This window comes from Ursus maritimus, unplaced genomic scaffold (genome assembly GCF_017311325.1).
Source record: "Ursus maritimus isolate PB19 unplaced genomic scaffold, ASM1731132v1 scaffold_33, whole genome shotgun sequence".
NCBI lineage: Eukaryota > Metazoa > Chordata > Mammalia > Carnivora > Ursidae > Ursus > Ursus maritimus.
Genome location: NW_024425897.1, coordinates 22682982 through 22701691, shown reverse-complemented (window position 1 = coordinate 22701691; position 18710 = coordinate 22682982). Strand labels below are relative to the sequence as shown.

Genomic DNA, 18710 nt, shown 5'->3' with positions numbered 1-18710 from the left:
AAGAAAAAAAGATATGTTGCAGTCCTAACTCCCAGTACCACAGAATGTGATCTTATTTGGAGATAGGGTCTTTACAGAGGTAATCAAGTTAAAATGAGGTCCTAATCCAATATGACTGGTATCCTTATAAAATGGGGAAATTAGGACACACACAGAAGGGGGTAAGATGATGTGGAGAGATGCAGGGAGAAGACGGCCATCTGTAAGTCAAGGAATGCCTGAGGTAACCAGAAGCTAGGAGAAAGGCCTGGAACAGAACCTTCCGTAGAGTCTTCAGAGAGAACATGCCCTTCTGACGCCCTCAGACCTGGGACGCAACACATTTCTGTTGTTCTCAGTCATCCAGGACACAGTACTTAGTCACAACACCCTAGGAACCTAACATAAGTACCCTGGAGTGAACTGAGGTGGGGTTTCTAGTCAGCCAAGGTCGTTGAGTTCCGATGGGTTTGTCAGGGGGCTGCAAGTGTGTTCAAGATGTCAAGAGAGGTTAGAGCTAGAGGACACCTGGATCTGAACCCCAGCTTCGTCAGTTTATGACTGTGCAATGCACTTTGGGCAAGCACCCCGACCTCTCTGAGTCCCGTCTGTCAAATGGGAATAGCAATGGGACTTGGCAGAGAGCGTTGTTCCACGAAAGACCCTTTGTCTGGCAGTTAGCATGACGCTCGGTAAACTGTGGTTACTATTTTTCCTCTTGTGGGATGTGCTGTTTTCGATGGGAGAATTGAATTGGCTAATCTGTGAGTATTGATGAAAGGCAGAATATCAGTGAGAATCCAGCTGGGAAAAACAGACGCCGGAGGAGGGGAATCTATGGCAGTGGGAGAGGAGACATGTGAAGTGCAGCTGCTGTTGGAGATACTACCTGAGGCCGAGAGAGAGCAGGAGAAATACCCTGGCTGCTCCTTCCTCCCACCCACTTGGCTCCTCTCGCTGCCTCCCGCTGGCCAATCTGGAACTCAGTTGATGTGGCAGCTTGCTGGTGTTGGCAAAGCGGAAGAAGGGCAAGGAATGGAGTTGAGGGCAGACAGGCCCCGGCGCAGCACCAGGCAGCGGGGCTTACGTTTCATTTCGGGGAGCCTGATTCCCCTTCTAGAAAGTGGGGATAATGGTAGTATTTATGCACAGACTAGTTGAGTGCATACAGTAAGATCACACGAGTTAACAGTTGAACCCAGTGCCTGGCACATAGTAGGGAATACCATATAAATGTGAAGAACAGACCGGCTAGCCATTTTCTGCTCAGACGATGGCAGGAGGGAAGAGGACAGAGGCCTGGGAATAAATTCAAGGTACAGGAGCAATCCGGGTGCTGGTGGTATTTTTATCTCAGACACGTGCCCATCTGTCCCCTCTCCATTCTAAGCTGGTGACTCTGTCAGTCTTCTTTTAGAAACCCTGAGTCAGGGCTGACCACACCGAGTTCAGGGGAGTTGGGAGTTTGGTCTCCACGCTCCTTCAAAAGGATTTCAAATCCTCTTGACTTCTAGCTGATGTCTCTGCCTCCAACTGCTGCCAAACCCTCCTGCCCTCCCCCAGTCCAGGGCTGAGCCATCTCCAGGATCTCTCTTTGTATAATTAAAAAGAAAAATAGAACAGCCGATGTTGCCAAACATGTATTTAAAGTGACACCCAGGGTTCAGGGAGTGAAAAATAAAAATGTTTGAGGTTTAGATTAAAAGTCTCCATGCTCAGCTGTCTCCTGACCCTGGGATTTCTCCTCAGCCTGACCGCCTTTAATCCCCTGCCCTGGCTTGTAAAAGCCTTTTAGACTGAAGGCATTTATTTCCCAGAGAAGTGTTCCAGCCTAATCATGTAAAAATGCCCAGCATCCCAGGAACAGCCTGTCAAGTGCAATGTGGTTCTGTGAGGCCCAGGGAGAGTGGGGAAGTTGGGGGCTGATGAGTCCTTGCTTTCCTTCACTGTGCCCTTCCCCCACCACATCTAATCCATCAGAAAACCCAGTGGACCATAGCCCTTCATCTTAAAACCTGAGCTCTCCTGTGCAGGGGCGTCCTTTCATCCTTCCCAGGCCCCCACCATCACTGGCTTAAAAGTCTGCGGGAACCTGCCGCCTGGTGTCTCTGTTTCTATTCTTGATCCTCCCAAAGCCGTTCTGTAACAGCAACCAGAAAAAATCTTTCTAAAACAAATCTGATCCTGTCCCTTGTCTGGTTGATTAGTTTCCCACTGCAGCAAGTTACCACAAATCTCGTGGCTTAAAACCATACAAATTTATTCTCTCCCAGTTCTGGAGGTCGGAAGTCCAAAATGAATCGGAAGGGGCTGAGATTAGGTGCTGGCAGGGTGCTGGTTCCTTCTGGAAGCTCTGAGGGGAAGTGCATTTCCCTGCCTTTTCCAGCATCTAGTGGCTGCCTGGATTCCTTGGCTTGTGGTGCCTTCCTCCTTCTTCAAAGTACCATTTGTCCAATCTCTTCTGTTGCCACCACTCCTTTTCTCTCTGACCCTCCTGTCTGCCTCTGATCAGGACTCCTGTGTTTACATTGTGTCTATCTGGATCATTTAGGGTAATGTCCCCATCTCCAGACTCCAGACTTGATCACATCTGCGAAGCCCCTTCTGCCATATGCAGTGTCATAGTCATAAATTCCAGGGATCAGGATGTGGACATCTTTGGAGGTTCATTATTCAGGCTACCACAATGCTTAAAGCCCTCCAATGGCTTTGCATCTGAGTTAGAATAAAACCCAAACGCCTTACCCTTCATGGGAACTCCTTATCTGATCTAGCCCCTTCCTATTTCTCCCCACCCTCCCCTGGGCTCACTTGCTTCTTACTGTTCTTTCCACAGGCCAAGTCCATTCTTGCCACAAGGCCTCTGCACATGCTGTGCCCTCTGCCTAAATGCTCTTTCTCCAGATCTTCACAGGGCTGGCTGCTTTGTCCCTTCAGATGTCAGCTCCAATGTTACCCTCTCAGAGAGTTCTCTGCCTGATTAATCTGTCTCACCCATTCCTCCCTGCAGTCTCTCAGGTCCCTTGGGTTTACTTAATGTCACCTGGATTTACTTATTATTACCCGGTTTTTTTTTGAAATTTATTATTTATTTTTAAATTTATTTATCAACTTACTGTCTTTCTCTCCCATCAGAAAATGAGCAAATGAGAGAAAAACACTTCCTTTCTTTGTTCACTGCTGTATCCCCAGTGACTGGTGTTCAGTAGATCCTTGATAAATGCTTGTTGAATGGATGAATGGAGGAATGATGGTCTGGGCATCCAATTTGGTCTCTGAGCTTCAGTGTCCAGGATTCAGGCTCAGGATGGAGGTAGGTCAGACAGGCAGGGAAGGTGCAACGTTTAATGCATACTTCCTGTGTGCCAGGCCCTGTGCTAGTCCTTCCTTCATGCAATTCAACATTTATTGAACACCTGCTGTGTGCCGGACCTGGTGCAAATTATTTATTCACACATTATTTATTTAAGTCAAGGAGCATTTACTGAGTGTCTACTGAATGCTAGGCAATGTACATTTATCAAACATCTATTGTATACCAGCTGTCTGAAATCAGTGCTTGGGTACACAGAAGTTCAATAAATACTCGAATCAATGAATGTCCTCAAGGAGCCCCTAGTCTTCCTGCTAAAAAGGCCTGTAAATAAATAACTCTAACACACGAAGATAAGGCAATAATGTGGGTGTGTTCAGAATGCAGAGCGGCCCCTTATCACCTTGTACTGGCGGGTACCTTTCTCAGTCTTATCTCCTTAGCTGGGAACCAGCTCTTTGAAGGTCGGGGGTAGACTCGCCCGTCACTCACCTGCCTCTCCATCCACTGGGCACCTGGGAAGGACCTGGCCGGCAGCACACGCTCAGTCAGCGCCTGTTATCTGATTCCTGCGCTTCCCCCTACGGACAGTTGTTCCTTCATTCACGCGCCAGGCAAGAGGGCAACAGCTGGGTCTCAGCCCTCGCGCTGCTGGCCGGGAGCCGGGAGCTGGGAGCCTCCGACAGGCTGCCCACTCTCCATCTGGCCTGATGATTCCAGCTTTAAATGAAGGATTTGGTCCTCCTCCCTTGGTATAACCCTTTAACTGAACTTCTATGGAATCTATTCTTATAAAAATTCAGGCAATGGATAGAAATTGTTAAAGACTCCAGTTCACCACAGTCAGGAGGCTTTGCCTGATCCGACACTTCTTTTTTTTTTTTTTTTTTAAGATTTTATTTATTTATTTGACAGAGATAGAGACAGCCAGCGAGAGAGGGAACACAAGCAGGGGGAGTGGGAGAGGAAGAAGCAGGCTCATAGCAGAGGAGCCCGATGCGGGGCTCGATCCCGTAACGCCGGGATCACGCCCTGAGCCGAAGGCAGATGCTCAATCGCTGTGCCACCCAGGCGCCCCCTGATCCGACACTTCTTTTTGGTTTTAAGATACATACAACATAAAATTACAATTTTGATTATTTTATTTATTATTTTATTTTATTATTTGATTTATTTAGAGAGGGAGAGAGGGAAGGGGGCGAAGCGCAGAGACGGAGAGGGAGAATCTCAAGAAGGCTCCACACCCAGCGTGAGCCTGACACAGGGCTTGATTCCATGACCCTGAGATCATGACCCAAGCCGAAATCAAGAGTCAGATGCTTAACTGACTGAGCCACCCAGGTGCCCCTTTATTATTTTAGTTTTTAAGTAGACTGTACCCCAAACGTGGGGATTGAACTGACTCTGAGATCAAGAGTTGCGCGCTCTAATGACTGAGCCAGTCAGGCGCCCCCCCACCTTCTTTACTATTTTAAAGTGTATAGTTCAAGGGCATTAAGTACATTCACGCTGTTATGCAGCCATCACTACCATCCTTCCTTTTTTATTTTTGTTTTAAGATTTTATTTATTTATTTGACAGAGAGAGTGAGAGAGTCAAGCAGAGGGAGCTGCAGGCAGAGGGAGAAGCAGACTCCCTGCTGAGCAGGGAGCCCGATACGGGACTTGAACCCAGGACCCTGGGATCATGACCTGAGCCAAAGGCAGATGCCTAACTGACTGAGCCACCGAGGCGCCCCATCCTTTTGTTTTTTTAAGTAATCTTTACCCCCCACGTGGGGCTCAATCTCATGACCCCAAGGTCATGACCCAAGCAGAAACCAAGAGTTGGATGCTCAACTGACTGAGCCATCCAGGCGCCCCTATTTGGGTCTTATATTTAATAATCAGTTTGTTTAGAACATTTACAAACATAACTTTAATAATGTACTAATTATTTTGGTGAGAAATGGCAAATACAGCGTTTGTCATCGTAAAACCGAGTCTTTAAATTACTTTTTGGAGTTACGGTCACGCAAAGTAATAAAGAGAGTGCCACTGTGAGCAAGTTTAATAATAAAGAATATTATGCAGTCCTAAGCTTTAAAAATAGGAAATAAACATATATATAATTTAAAAATAATTATATATTATCATGTTCGACTTAAGGAACAAAACTTCACCTTTATAGCAGCTTTATTCACAATAGCCAAAAGGTAGAAACAACCCAAATATCAATCAGCAGATGAATGGAAAAACAAAACGTGCTATATACATACTATGGATGTATACTAAATAATAATTTAGCCTTAAAAGGAAGGAAATTCTGACCCACGCTATACTATGAAAGAACACTGAAGACATTATGCGAAGTGAGAGAGGCCAGGCACAAAAGGACAATTATGGTATTATTCCACTTATATGAAATCCCTGGAGTAGCATATTCATGGAGGTGGAAAATAAAAAAGTGGATGCCAAGGGCCAGCTGGAGAGGGAATTTGGGGGAGTTGTTTACTCATTAGGTGCAGGGTTTCTGTCTGGGATTGGTATAGGCTGGATATGTTTTCCCAAAAACAACTCTTATGGTGAAGCCATAATGGTGTTTGGAGGCGGAACCTTTGGGAGGTGATTAGGTTTACATTAGAGGTCAGGAAGGGCGCCTAGGAGGCTCAGTCAGTTAAGCATCTGCCTTCCGCTCAGGTCATGATCCTGGGACTCCCTGCTCAGTGGGGAGTCTGCTTCTCCTTCTGCCCCTCCCCATCTCGTTCTCTCTCTCTCTCTCTCTCTGAAATTAAAAAAAAAACAAAAACAAAACCCATTAGAGGTCAGGAGAGTGGAACCCTCTTGATGGGATTAGTGCCCTTATAAAGCTCCCATCCCTCATGTGAGGTTACAGTGAGGAGATGACCATCTATGAGGAAGAGGACCCTCACGGGACACCAAATCTGCCGGCACCTTGACCTTAAACTTCCTAGCTTCCAGAAGTGTAATAAATAAATGCCTGGTGGTTAAGCCACCCTGTGTACGTATTTTGTTATAGTAGCCCAAGCTAATTAAGACTGGGATGAGGGGAAGTTTCTAGAGTTGGATGGTGGTGATGGTTGCCTAACAACGTGAATGTGATTGCACCTAACGCCACTGAACTGTACCCTTAAAAATGATTTAAATGGGGGCGCCTGGCTGGCTTGGTCAGTAGAGTGTGAGACTCTTGATCTCAGGGCTGTGGGTTCAAGCCCCATGCTGTGTGTAGGGATTACTTAAAAATAAAATCTTTACAGCACCTGGGTGGCTCAGTTGGTTAAGCATCCATCCCACTCTTGATTTTGGCTCAGGGTGGTGAGATTGAGCCCTGCATTGGGCTCTGTGCTGGGCATAGAGCCTGCTTAAGATTCTCTCTCTCCCTCTCCAGCTGCCCCCTGCCCCCGTGCATACGTGCTCTCTCTCCCTCTCTAAAATGAATACACAAAATCTTAGGGGCGCCTGGATGGCTCAGTCGTTAAGCATCTGCCTTCGGCTCAGGTCATGATCCCAGGGGCCTGGGATGGAGCCCCGCATCAGGCTCCCTGCTCAGTGGGAAGCCTGCTTCTCCCTCTCCCTCTGCCCCTGCTTGTGTTCCCTCTCTCGCTGTCTGTCAAGTAAATAAATAAAATCTTTTTAAAAAAATCTTAAAAAGACGATTTAAATGATATATCCATGCTATATGTATTTGCTGCAATTGTGAAGAGCTCTTTATTTATTTATTTATTTATTTATTTATTTTTAATTAATTTATTTTGTGAGCAAAGCGATAGAAGTTTATTAAGTGAAGATACAGAAAAAGCTCTCAAGAGTGAGAGGGGTCCTGACAAGGTTGTCTTATTTTTTATTTTTTTTTTTAAGTTTTATTTTTATTTATTTGAGAGAGAGAGAGCCGGCACATGAGCAGAGGGAGAGGGAGAAGCAGGCTCCCCGCTGAGCAGGGAGTCCAATGTGGGGCTCCATCCCTGAGATCACGTCCCCAGCTGAAGGCAAACGGTTAACCAGGGGTCCCAGTACTACGCTAACTTTTGATTCAGACTGTTTTCTGAGGAAAACATATTCTGCAATTTTTCCATTCTCCTGTTGATGAACAGTTGGGTTGTTTCACGTTTTTTGAGATTGCATACAATGCAGGGAGAGCTGACATCCTCGTTCATGCCTCCCAGTGCACTCATGGCTGTTTCTCTAGAATGTTCCTAGAACTGGAACTGGGGGATCACAGGTTGCACACTCCTTCATCTTCACCATATATTGCCCACTTTATTTTCAAAGTGCCGACTTACTTTTCCAGTTTATTTCTCCCTTGGCCCCCGCCCTCAGCTCGCTGTACTGGGGTCATCCAGGCCTTCTTTCAGTTCCTTTAGCACATATGCTCCCCCATCACGATACCTTTGCATCTGCTATTTTTTCTGCTGAGAACACTTCCCCTACCCTCAGCCTAGCTAAGACCTGTTCTTTCCGCAGTGCTCAGCTCTATGCTGAGAGCCGCTCCCTGACTTCCTCCTCAAGCCCAGACCAGATCAACCCCATCCTCTCCATGCCCACATTATACATCCCAGAGTCTCATATTCCTCTATGTTGTGATACACTTATTAGCTGCAATGTTCCATCTATCTGTGCAACTACTGGCACAAAGTCTGTCAACTCTGCTGAGTTTCACTAGCCTGAAAGGAGTAGCCACCATGCTTGTTTAAGCTTATTGCCGCATCTCCAGCATCCAAAACTGTGCCTGGCACATAGTAGGCCATTGGCATTAATATGCTCGTAGCTCTTCCATGCTCTCACTTACATTTGAGTCCAGAATGTGAATTTTCCATCATGTCTCAGTGTACCCACTGCAGGCCAAAATCATGACAATGTAAAACACAATCTCTTTCCTTAAGGAGCTCACAGAGGAAGGTCAATAAATATTTATTGATCCTGCTGGTCCTAGACATATCTGAGTGCTTAGCAATGGTTTCATTGACTTAGACGTCACCTCTCGTGTACTACTATGATGAGTAATGATGATCATTGTTCATTGAACATTTATTACGTGTCAGACACTCTACTAAATGCTTTAGAGTTACCATCTTATCCTAGCCTCACATCCTACCAGGGAGGCACTATTGTTACCTCCATTTTACAGGTGAGGAAACAGCCTTAGAAAAGTGAACTCACTGGTTCCAGATCACACAGCTAGTAAGTGGTGCAGAGAGGATTTCTCAGCCAGACTGCCAACATCCTACCATGATGCTAAATTTCTCCTGCCCCAATTATACTGCTTTCAGTTAGAGTCCAGAGACGGAGTACTTAATCATAGTAATAAATTAGCAATATCTACCATTATGGGACACTTACTGAGCTCCAATCACTTTACATCCATCCATTCCTTTATTCAACAAATATTTATTGAGAGCCTCGTGGGCCAAGCTCTATTTGACATGTGTGGGGTTACAGAGGTGGACAAAAAAGATTAAAATTGCTGCTCGGTGGAGTTGTCATCCTAGTGGGAGGAGAACAACAACAATAAATAAATAAAATATATGATAGATGCTACCGGTGCTACAGAGAAAATGAAAGCAGAAAAGGGAACTATGGCACGTAATGACTGGGGTTTCTGTGGTCTCATTTCCTTCTCCCAGACATCTATTATTTTCCCATCATAGAAATGATAATGAGATTCACTTGGTGAAGTCACTGACCCACAGGCGCACAGCTCCTAGGCTGAGAAGTCAGGGCTCTGGAAGGGCTGAGGCTCCTATTCTTGCCGTGCGCCTCCTGAGTGCCTAGGATTGTGGTAAACAAAAGGAGCATCCAACTTTCTTCGAAGAGTTTCCGATCGGGCAGGCGGGTAAGTTGACCCAGGTGAGTGGCGGACTCACAAAATTATGCTTTCCTGTCCTTGCCCTGCCCAGGGCAGACATTAAGCATGATCCCCTGCGGCAGGTGCGGATGCAGAGGCTGATGCCAAGGCTCAGGCTGACGAATGGATTCCAGAGTTCGGGAGCAGAAGTCTAAGGCAGGCTAGGTCATTCTGGGGCTGCTGTTGACTCAGAGGCCTACCAGCCCCTGCCCTGCCCCCACAGCCCGCTCTGTGCCCCGCCCCCTTCCGCCCTGGGTCTTGGGACTCCTGGCCATTAAGCTGTGAGCCCAAGTGGCCAGTGATAAGCCCCTGCCTCGCCCTGGGGAAGCCAAGCTCACATGCAGATAGGGGCCTCCCAGACAAGGGGATCTGCGGCGAGAACGCACCGTGCGCGGTTACAGGCCTCAGCTGCGGGCGATGACAGCTGGCTGCCTCCCGGTGACTCAATTTCTGCCCAGCAGATCTCGTGGACTGGCGATGCAGTCTGGGAAAGAGTAGGGAAGAGCCTGGGCTTTGGAGCTAGAAAGGTGTAGAGCACCACCTCCCCCAGGCACATCACACTGTCTGTTGCACTTTAAGAAGGCCTCTTAGAATCTTTGCATCTTCTCCAGAGAGGTACACTGAAAATACACATATTTGGGAGTTTGAGGAATTCATTCATTCGACAAATGTTTGTTGAGTGTATTTTATGAGCCAGGCCCCAGGGGCTGAGCATAAGCAGTGAACAAGCCCAAGGTCAGTTTCCTCAGGGACTTTTCCTTTTATTTCTTTAATTTTTTTTTTTTTTAAGGAATCTCTAAGCCCAAAGTGGGGCTCGAACTCCTGACCCTGAGATCAAGCGTCCCATGCTCTACTGACTGAGCTAGCCAGGTGCCCCAGGGACTTTTCCTTTTAAAGAGAGAGCCAGATAATAGACTGTTAACATTTGAATATTTTATTATAGCTGTGAGAAGTATTCTGAATGAGAAAGAGTTTTGCACTAGGGTAAACTGGGCAAGCTCACCTGCTCTCAATTTGTAAGGGGTGGTCTCAGAGATTTCTCTCCTTGGGCGGTGGTAAAAGCCAACCATCCATCCCGCTTCAGAATATCCTAGCCTCACCAGGGGGAAAGGTCTAGTCATGGCCATGAATAAATGTTATGGGGTGAAGAGAAGGCTTTCCTACAAAGGCTGTCCTGTGTATAAATCTAGGAGGCACTCAATATGTAACTGGTCAATTAATGAAGGTTATTTCAACCAGGGTTAAAAAGCCACTGATTCCATCTGCAAAGGATGTTATAATGGCTAGCTAGGAAAAGAGAAAATCTCAGTACTGTTACTCCTAGATCTCTGGAACGGTGAGGAATTTGGGGACCAAGGGAGGCACAGTAGGGATGTGGGACTTTCATTAGACAGGTAATTTTTTTTTTTTTAAGTGGTCTCCATACCCAATGTAGGGCTTGAACTCACCACCCTGAGATCAAGAGTCACATGGTCTGCTGACTGAGCCCACCAGGTACCATTAGACATGTACTTTTAAACTGGGTGCTGGCACTGTGCTAGGTAGGAAATACATCCATGAGGCACACAGGGTCCCTACGCTCCCAGGGCTCCTGGTGCGCTAAGAGCACAGGCAGCAATAAGATAATGTGATAAGCATTATGAGGGGGGTAGGAAAGAGAAGACATCAAAGCTGATTCCAAGGGGGTGAGAGCTATGGAGAAGGAGGGCTGGGAGGAGACACTGCTCTGGGTGGAAGGATCAGCATATGCAAAAGTCTGGAGGAGAGAAAGCAGGTTTATTCAAAGAACTCAAAATAGTTGAGCGCCGTCAGACTTTGAAGGGTTGTTGGGGAGAGAACCGATGTTGGAGAGAAGAGCAGGGATATTCCACCGTTAGGCAGCCTTCCCCTTGGAGGAAAACATTTCCCAGATCTGGAACTAGTTAAGGTTATGAAGTCCAGGATGTCGACTTCATTTTACGCAACACACAGCATTTACCAACCACCCTGTTATAGAACACTGGTTCATTCCATCCTCATAGAACTCTTAGATGTTTGACATGATGGCCCCCATTTTACAGATGGGATTAACTGAGGCTCAGTGTGGGCACCTTGTCCAAGGTCGGAGAGCTCACCAGATCTGGGAATTAAGAATGTTCCTTTACGTAGATGCCTGTGTTCTAGCAGTTCCTTTTTACCTGTGGTACTGCGTGTGAAAGCTTTTTGGTAACAGAGCCATGTCCACACGAGGCATCATTGTTAACTCTGGCAGAGCGTCTGGCTCCCTCCAGTTCAGCCTGTAGCACGCAGGGAGCCCAGGCAGGGGCAGTAATGAAAGCCAAAAGGCCCAGTGGCCTCCCTTAAAACTCCCTCGTGTCTATTCTGGTTCCCTCTGGGGGGAGGGGGGGTGCTTCCAGATATTATCTTCTACTACATAGAGAGTTTGATTCTCAGAAGTTGCAAGACGTGGGAGGTTTAAAAAAAAAAATCGGCAGCATCAACAACGACAAAAAGGCCCGCAGCAGCCTCAACACAAAAGGTTTGAATTTTGAACAAAGGGCAGGGTGAGACCCGAAAGTAAATGCTGACACATCCTCTCTCCAGCTGTGAACTGGGGGTCTGAGGTCTGCTGCAAAGGTCATCTGTCTCTACATCTTTGGGGCAGGAAATGCAATTCAATCCTCTCAGTGACTGATTGCTTTGCAAGATTAATGGAATCGGCTCCAACACTGGTCTCTGTTCTGACAGCACAAAAAGTGAATCAAACTTCTCCCCTCCCCTCCCCTCTCACTAAGCAACGTCGGCTGATTCCCCATTTTAAAAGTTCAAAACTTTTTCTCCAGGAAATTTGTCTCTGGGGTGTTCCTTTGTGCGGCGAAACTCTACGTGCTGGGGTGAGATCCAAAGGTGACGCTTGAAGGTCTGAGGACCTTTCAGGCTTTTCATCTGTTCCTACCTCATCTTTCAAAATAAAATTGTTAAGGGCAAAATCGTTCCTGAAAGGGTTAACTGCCAGCCCTGCTGTCCGGCCCTCAAGGACCAGCAGCCAATGACAATTTAGCATGATGAAGTAATGCCTGGGTTTTGATTTCCATTGGCTCGTACACTTGTCCATCAATCGAAAGATGCAAGTTTTGAAAGTATCTTTGAACTTTTATGACTCTCCTCCTGGAGTTAACCCCTTAATTAACTCACCTGTTATTTCCAAGTTTCCTTCGGATCCCAGCACGGGAAGATGCAGAACTTTAGACCCAAAGTCTTCCCCATATGCCTGAAGCCAGACAGGCTGTATGTAAGCTGCACTTTCGAACTCTGATACTTCCATCTACACCGGACCAGTAAAATATTAAAATTAAAAAAAAAAAAAAAGAAAGAAGAAAAAAAGAAAGGTCTTTGGGAACTCGAATCACTTTAACAGAAAAAAGCATGGTCTGTTGTTCCTCAAAGTATTTTTTAAATTGCAAACGTAATACAAAATATGACAAAAAATCTAGGATTTGGCAAAGCTAGGAGGTCAATATACAAGTCCTTCGTATATTTGGTATATTTACTTTCGATGCCTTTCTTTATGCTTGAAATATTTGTTAAGTTTAAAAGGGCAAATAATACCTGAGACGGTCTCTATATAACCTCCTCAAAATTTTCTCCCTCCTCAGAAGTGATCAAACATAATGGTTTGCTGGTCCACTGAAGCTCTTTCTCCTCCTCCTCCTCCTTCACTTAAATGGGATCACAACATATACATTATTCTGACTTTTTTGTTTCTTAACCAATCTTGAACTTCTTTCTGAATCATGACTTTCAGATTTATCTCATCCTTACCTAATATTTTAGAATAAAGCAGTTCTACAGATAGTATATGGAAAAATCTCCAAGATCAGATTAAGTGAAAAAGGAAAGGACAGTGAGTATATCTGTGTGACATAATCATAATAGAAAATATATAGACGTGTGTAAATGCATAACTATGTCTGAGAGGATACCCAAGAGACATGCTAACAAGTTTTCTGTGGTTGGGAGTGTGAAGGAGAGAAACTGGGCAGGTGGACAGGAATGGGGAAGAAAGACTTAAGCCAATTTTTTCTTTTAAGATTTTATTTTTAAATCATCTCTACACCCAGTGTGAGGCTCGAACTAATAACCTGGAGATCAAGAGTTGCGAGCTCTACCCACGGAGTCCTGAGACCTGAAGCAATTTTATTTTTTTTATTTTTTTTATTTTTTTAAGATTTTATTTATTTATGTGACAGAGAGACAGCCAGCGAGAGGGAACACAGCAGGGGAGAGGGAGAGGAAGAAGCAGGCTCCCAGCCCAGGAACCCGATGTGGGACTCGATCCCAGAACGCCAGGATCACGCCCTGAGCCGAAGGCAGACGCTTAACCGCTGCGCCACCCAGGCGCCCCTGAAGCAATTTTAAAACAATTTTTCAGTTGTGGAATATTTCGTAAGTACAATAGAATTTGTAGAATTTTAAAGTACATTTTAAAGAATTACATTCAGGTGCCCACCATCTAGATTAAGAGACAAAAAAATCACCAGCACCTTTCTCTGTTCACATTCTCTGACTCAGCATGGAGTCACTTCTGTCTGCACGTTGTGCTAATCACTCTTTTGCTTTTATTTATGCCTTACTTCTTATGTATATATACCTAAACAGTACTTAGTTGGTTTAGATTTGCCTGATTTTGAACTTTATAGCCTTAAAAAGGATGAATAAAATGAAATTCCTGTTTGGCTAGGGTAATACAGGTACACAGTACAAAATTCAAAAGGTACTACACCTTAGAAAATGAAATTAAGTCTATAATGTCCCACGTCAGGCAACTCTAATGCATACGTGTGTTAAAAAATGTCACACCATACCAAAGAATACATTTGCTTCTTTTCCTGGTTCTTTTCCCCATATTTTGATTCTATTTCTTTCCAAAGAAAATCCTGTACGTACAAAGGAATAAATGCAGATATAAATTTGTCCCCTTTGGTTGATTAAGTGATCAGCACAATTTAGTATAAGTATTCCACACCTTGTTCTGTGTTGTGGTTTTTTTTGTTTTGTTTTGTTTTTTTAGATTTTATTTATTTATTTGGGAGAGAGAGAGCATAAGCAGAGGGAGGCACAGAGGGAGAAGCAGACTCCCGGCTGAACAGGGAGCTGGATGCGGGGCTCAGTCCCAGGACCCCGAGATCATGACCGGAACTGAAGGCAGACGCTTAACTGACTGAGTCACCCAGGTGCCCCTGTTTTGTGTTAACTTAAGGGTATCATGAAATCATCCTGTCAGTATATACAGAACTACCTTATGCTTCTTGATGATTTGGTAACATTTCAATGGACAAATGGTCCAAGAATTATGTAATCAGTTCCCCAACTTTTGGATCGTTTCAGTCTTTTTCTCTTGCAAACAGGGCTACAATGGATTGCATCTCAGTTTTTGTGTCTATCAGCAGGATATATATCAGGAAGTGGTTACCCATTTCTAAGGCTTCCTGCCCCATCACCAATTATCTGTCCTTGAGAAGTGTATTTGTCAGATCTGGGCAGCTGGGACAGTCTTACATCTAACCGGTATCCCCAGGTCCCTACAGGGCTATGCTCTTGGCAGGCACTCAGAGTAAGTGGTTTAAGGACTAACACTCCAAACATTCACATTGTACTACCAGATGGCCCTTCAAGGAAACCTTTGCAGACAATCCCTGTCCCCTTCCCCCGCTCATCATTCCAATACTTCATTTTCTCAGGGTCTCTTCGTTCATTCCACAAATATTTCCACAAGGTTGATTATAGAGACACAGTGCCAAATCAGACTCTGAGATATATGTAGTCTGGTAGGTAAGTTAAGACAAATTCTGGAAAACCCTGTAAGGTTCCACTGTCCAATAACCTAGACACTAACATACACCTATTTAAATTTTAATTAAAATTAAATAAAATTTAACATTCATTTCCTTGATCTCACTACCCACATTTCAAGTGCTCAACAGCCACATGTGGACAGCGGGGACATAGGATACTTCCATGACCGTGTCCTAGGGGAGAGCTCCCCACAGGGAGGCACAGTGAGTGGTAAAGCCCGTGAGCTCCGGATTCCTACAAGCCCTGGGTGCAAATCCTGTCTCTGTTATTTTACAGCTGTAAAATAGTAAAGTAACGTGACCTCTCTTTGAGCATGATAAGCCACAGAGGTGGGGAATTATAGACCCTCCCTCCTTAGGGCTTTGGGGAAGATTCCAGGAAATAACAAACATTAAGTAGCTTTGCTTAAAGACATAGTAAGCACTAAAAAAATCAGGAGCTCTTATAATTATGTATGAGTATGAGAACAGCTTCAGTTTCTAACAGTTTTTAAAATCTTGGGGATTCCTAACACCCTTGGGAGTTGTCTGTCCACTCCCTGTCCAGGCTGGAGTATGTCTACAATCAGAGCTGGTTCTTCTGTATCCCCTCTGTCTTAAAGCACAGAGCTACTCAATCAACCTTTGATGAATGAAGAAATGAATGAATGGGGCCAACACAGCCAGGATTTGACTGGTCTTTTGTAAGAATGAGAAGGAGGGGTCCTGGAAGTCATTATTACTAAGTTTCAAATACTACTGGCCTGATATTTTTTTTTTTCCTACAAGAAATAGTACCCCTCTTGGAGAAGCACCTTAATCCTCCCTCCCCTCTCTCACCTACTGCCCACTCCTCTGGGACAATTAGCCAATACTAGGAGCTCAAGGGTCTTGGCCCTTCCCCCTTTGGCCCAAAATAACCTCCTCCCCCCACTTTGAGCAAATGCCTGGAATTCTTTCAACAGGAGGACAAAGCCTTTCATCTGCCAATTACTGATAAAGGGAAAATGCAAATATCGCTGGGGAAGGTGATCCATCAAGGGCCCAACATTTATTGAGTGACCGTTAGGACCAGGCGGTAGGGTAGGCATTCTGGGGGAGACTGAGGGGAACAAACTCCCCCCCCCCCCCCCCCCGGTTTGGCCCATTCTTCTCTCTGGTCTGTTGTTTCCTCACTGTTTGTAAAGGGAAGGGATTAAATTAGGTGACTACACAACCCCTTCCCACTCTGACAGGCCAGGAACTCACCATTGGGGTGATATATGGACTTAACTCGTTTTGCACTGAGGTTCTTGCCATCAGATCTTTTCCTGACACCAGCCTTTGGGGACACTGTGAGGCCACATGGGGGAGAGAGGGTCTCTGGGAGGAAAGGAGAATTAGGATCAAGCATTCTATTTTGGTTTTGCCTTATTGCACTTAACTTTCTTTTCATGACCCTTCCAGCCCAGACACCCTCCTTTGAATATGTTCATTTCATTATGCGGGAACAAGGAAGGTGGTCAGTATCCAGAAAGGCCTGTGATGGCGGAACCAGGCTCCAGTTTGAGCCCTGGCAACTACACTTACAAGCTTGTGGCCTTGGGTGAATGGCTTTGCCTTTCTGAGACTCAGTTTCCTTATTTGTAACATGAGGAATAACAAGACTATTACCCTTCAAGGGGTCTTCTGAGAAGAGAGAGGAGCAAATAAGTTGGCCCCCGGTTCTTGACAGAAGCTGAGGGCAAAACCCTTCTCATTCCCACCAAGCTAACCTGGGCTATTTCAGTTTGGAAATAAATTTTGATATTTGCCATCTAGTGGACTGGGGTTAAAACAAACTTCAAAGAACAGTTTTTAGGGGTGGGTAGAAAAGAATACAGAAGGACAGGACAGGAAACTTGAAGGTGAGTGAGGGGGAAGCTGTCTCTTAGGGTGACCATTACAGAGCTGATGGTTCATATCTGATCTCTGATGGGGAAGCCACTTCTTCTCCACCCGTCTGAGTGGAGTGTTGCCTAGGGAGGATATTGGCTTGGTGCAGAGGAATCACCCCGACTGATCATGTCTCTAAGCCTCGGTTTCTCTATCCGCAACACGACCCGCCTCAACTATCCTACACGTTTGATGGCAGAAATAAAAATATGTTAAGTTTTTTTTGGCGAAGACTGCTCTGAGCATCTATGTTCCTTTACTGGAGCTGTGTCCTGTCTCATCCCCTCCTGATCGTTACCCCAAAGAGCAGGCCCAGTTGGACTGGAGGAAATGTTCAGGGCCAGCTTTTCCCATAATCAAAGTTGACCTGACTGTTGTTCATGATGGAATTACAGGACGGCACCTTTAGGATTCCACTTCTGGGGGTGGTCACAGCCGACCAGGTACACTGAGGGAAAGCAAGAGAGAGCCTGCGCTTCTGTCAAAAATTCCTCCAAGACTCATCAAGGGGCGCCATCAAAGTGCCCCGAGCCCCATCCCAGAGCGCCTTGCACCTTTCCACCGACTTTTCTCCTATAAACGGCCAATAAGGGCTTACCCTTCGCCTGCTTGCCAGCTGCGTTAGGAGGCGCCAGATCCGATTCTCTCGGTATTTCACTCCTGAGCATCTATTTCGTTCTCTTGGCGAGCGCAGGGACCTTTAAAAACTGTCCAACTTCTGTTCCAGGGCTCGTCGCCTAGTAAAGGACTCCACAGACGCCGGCAGGATGAATGAATGAAAGGCAACGTCTTCCGGTCAGCTCGGGTCTGAAAAGGCTCTGGTCTGAAAAGGCTCTGGTCTGGCTGTATTTCCTGTACCTGCGTGTGTGGGTCCATATCTTTGAGTCCGGGAGTTTGAAAGTTATGCAGTCCGTACAGGTATGGAGCTGCGCTAATTTCTTCCTGAGCCCCCAAATGCCTCCTCCATTTGGCAGGTCCTCATATGGGGGTCTGGAGAGTATTGCCCCCCCCCCAAAAAAAAACAAGACATGCAGCAGAAAATAAAAAAAAAAATTATATATACAAAGCGCTTTGAATTTGGGTCGGCCACGTAGGTAATGGGGTGGGGTGGATGAAGGAAGAGGAAGAGGGGTGGCCCGTGGGCAATGGGGGCAGGGATTGAGGTGGGGGGTCGTTTTTGGGGGTGCCAGGCCTCGGGGGCTTTCTAGCCAGCAAGCTCGGCTTGCATTTCCGCGCCTCCCGCTGAGGCCAACCAGTGCAACTGCTCTCCTCCCCCTCCCTTGCACCTCCTCCCTCCATCTCCAGGGATGCGCGGCCGCCTGCTATGCAGCTCAGCCTCCAAAAGTCAGGCTCTGCCAACGTCAGAGCGGCGGCACTGGCGCCAGTGCATGGCACCTGACCGCCACAAAACCGCCCGATGCCGGGCTAACCTGCGCGCCGTCCCTCAGGCGCCCTCCCAGCCACACTCCTCGGCGGCCGCCCCGCCCCCCATCCCGGGCCGAGTGCCCCCTCCACTAGCCGGGCCGCGGGCTCAGAGCGCGATCGGCAACAATGTTTACGTTCCGGGGATTATGACGTCGACGCCTCCCCCCCCACAACTGCTGAAAATGGTTTCCTAGGACTTTGCAAACGGATCTGCTTAAGTGTTGGTGCAAAACTTTGTAGATCTCGGCTGTGGCTTGCTTTATTTATTTATTTTTTGGTTTGTTTTCTTTGGTCTTCCCTCCTTCCCCCCTCCGCCAAAATGCAGGGGGCAGGAGTGTTGACAATTAATTGGTGAACTCTCCTAAAAAAATGGAGGCAGAGAAAGACTCTGGAAGAAGATTGGTGTGTAGCTTTTTTTTTTTTTT

The 18710-nt window shown here is 46.2% G+C and overlaps 1 long non-coding RNA gene across 1 annotated transcript; it reads right to left on the bottom strand.

Annotated features, from left to right (window-relative positions):
• Window positions 1-8599: 8599 nt before the first annotated feature.
• Window positions 8600-18105, bottom strand: LOC121100016. The gene is made up of 3 exons (XR_005831754.1): window positions 17459-18105; window positions 12308-12437; window positions 8600-9617 (listed from the first exon to the last, which is right to left on the bottom strand). It is a non-coding gene; the product is annotated as an uncharacterized LOC121100016 (long non-coding RNA).
• Between the last annotated feature and the right edge of the window lie 605 nt (window positions 18106-18710).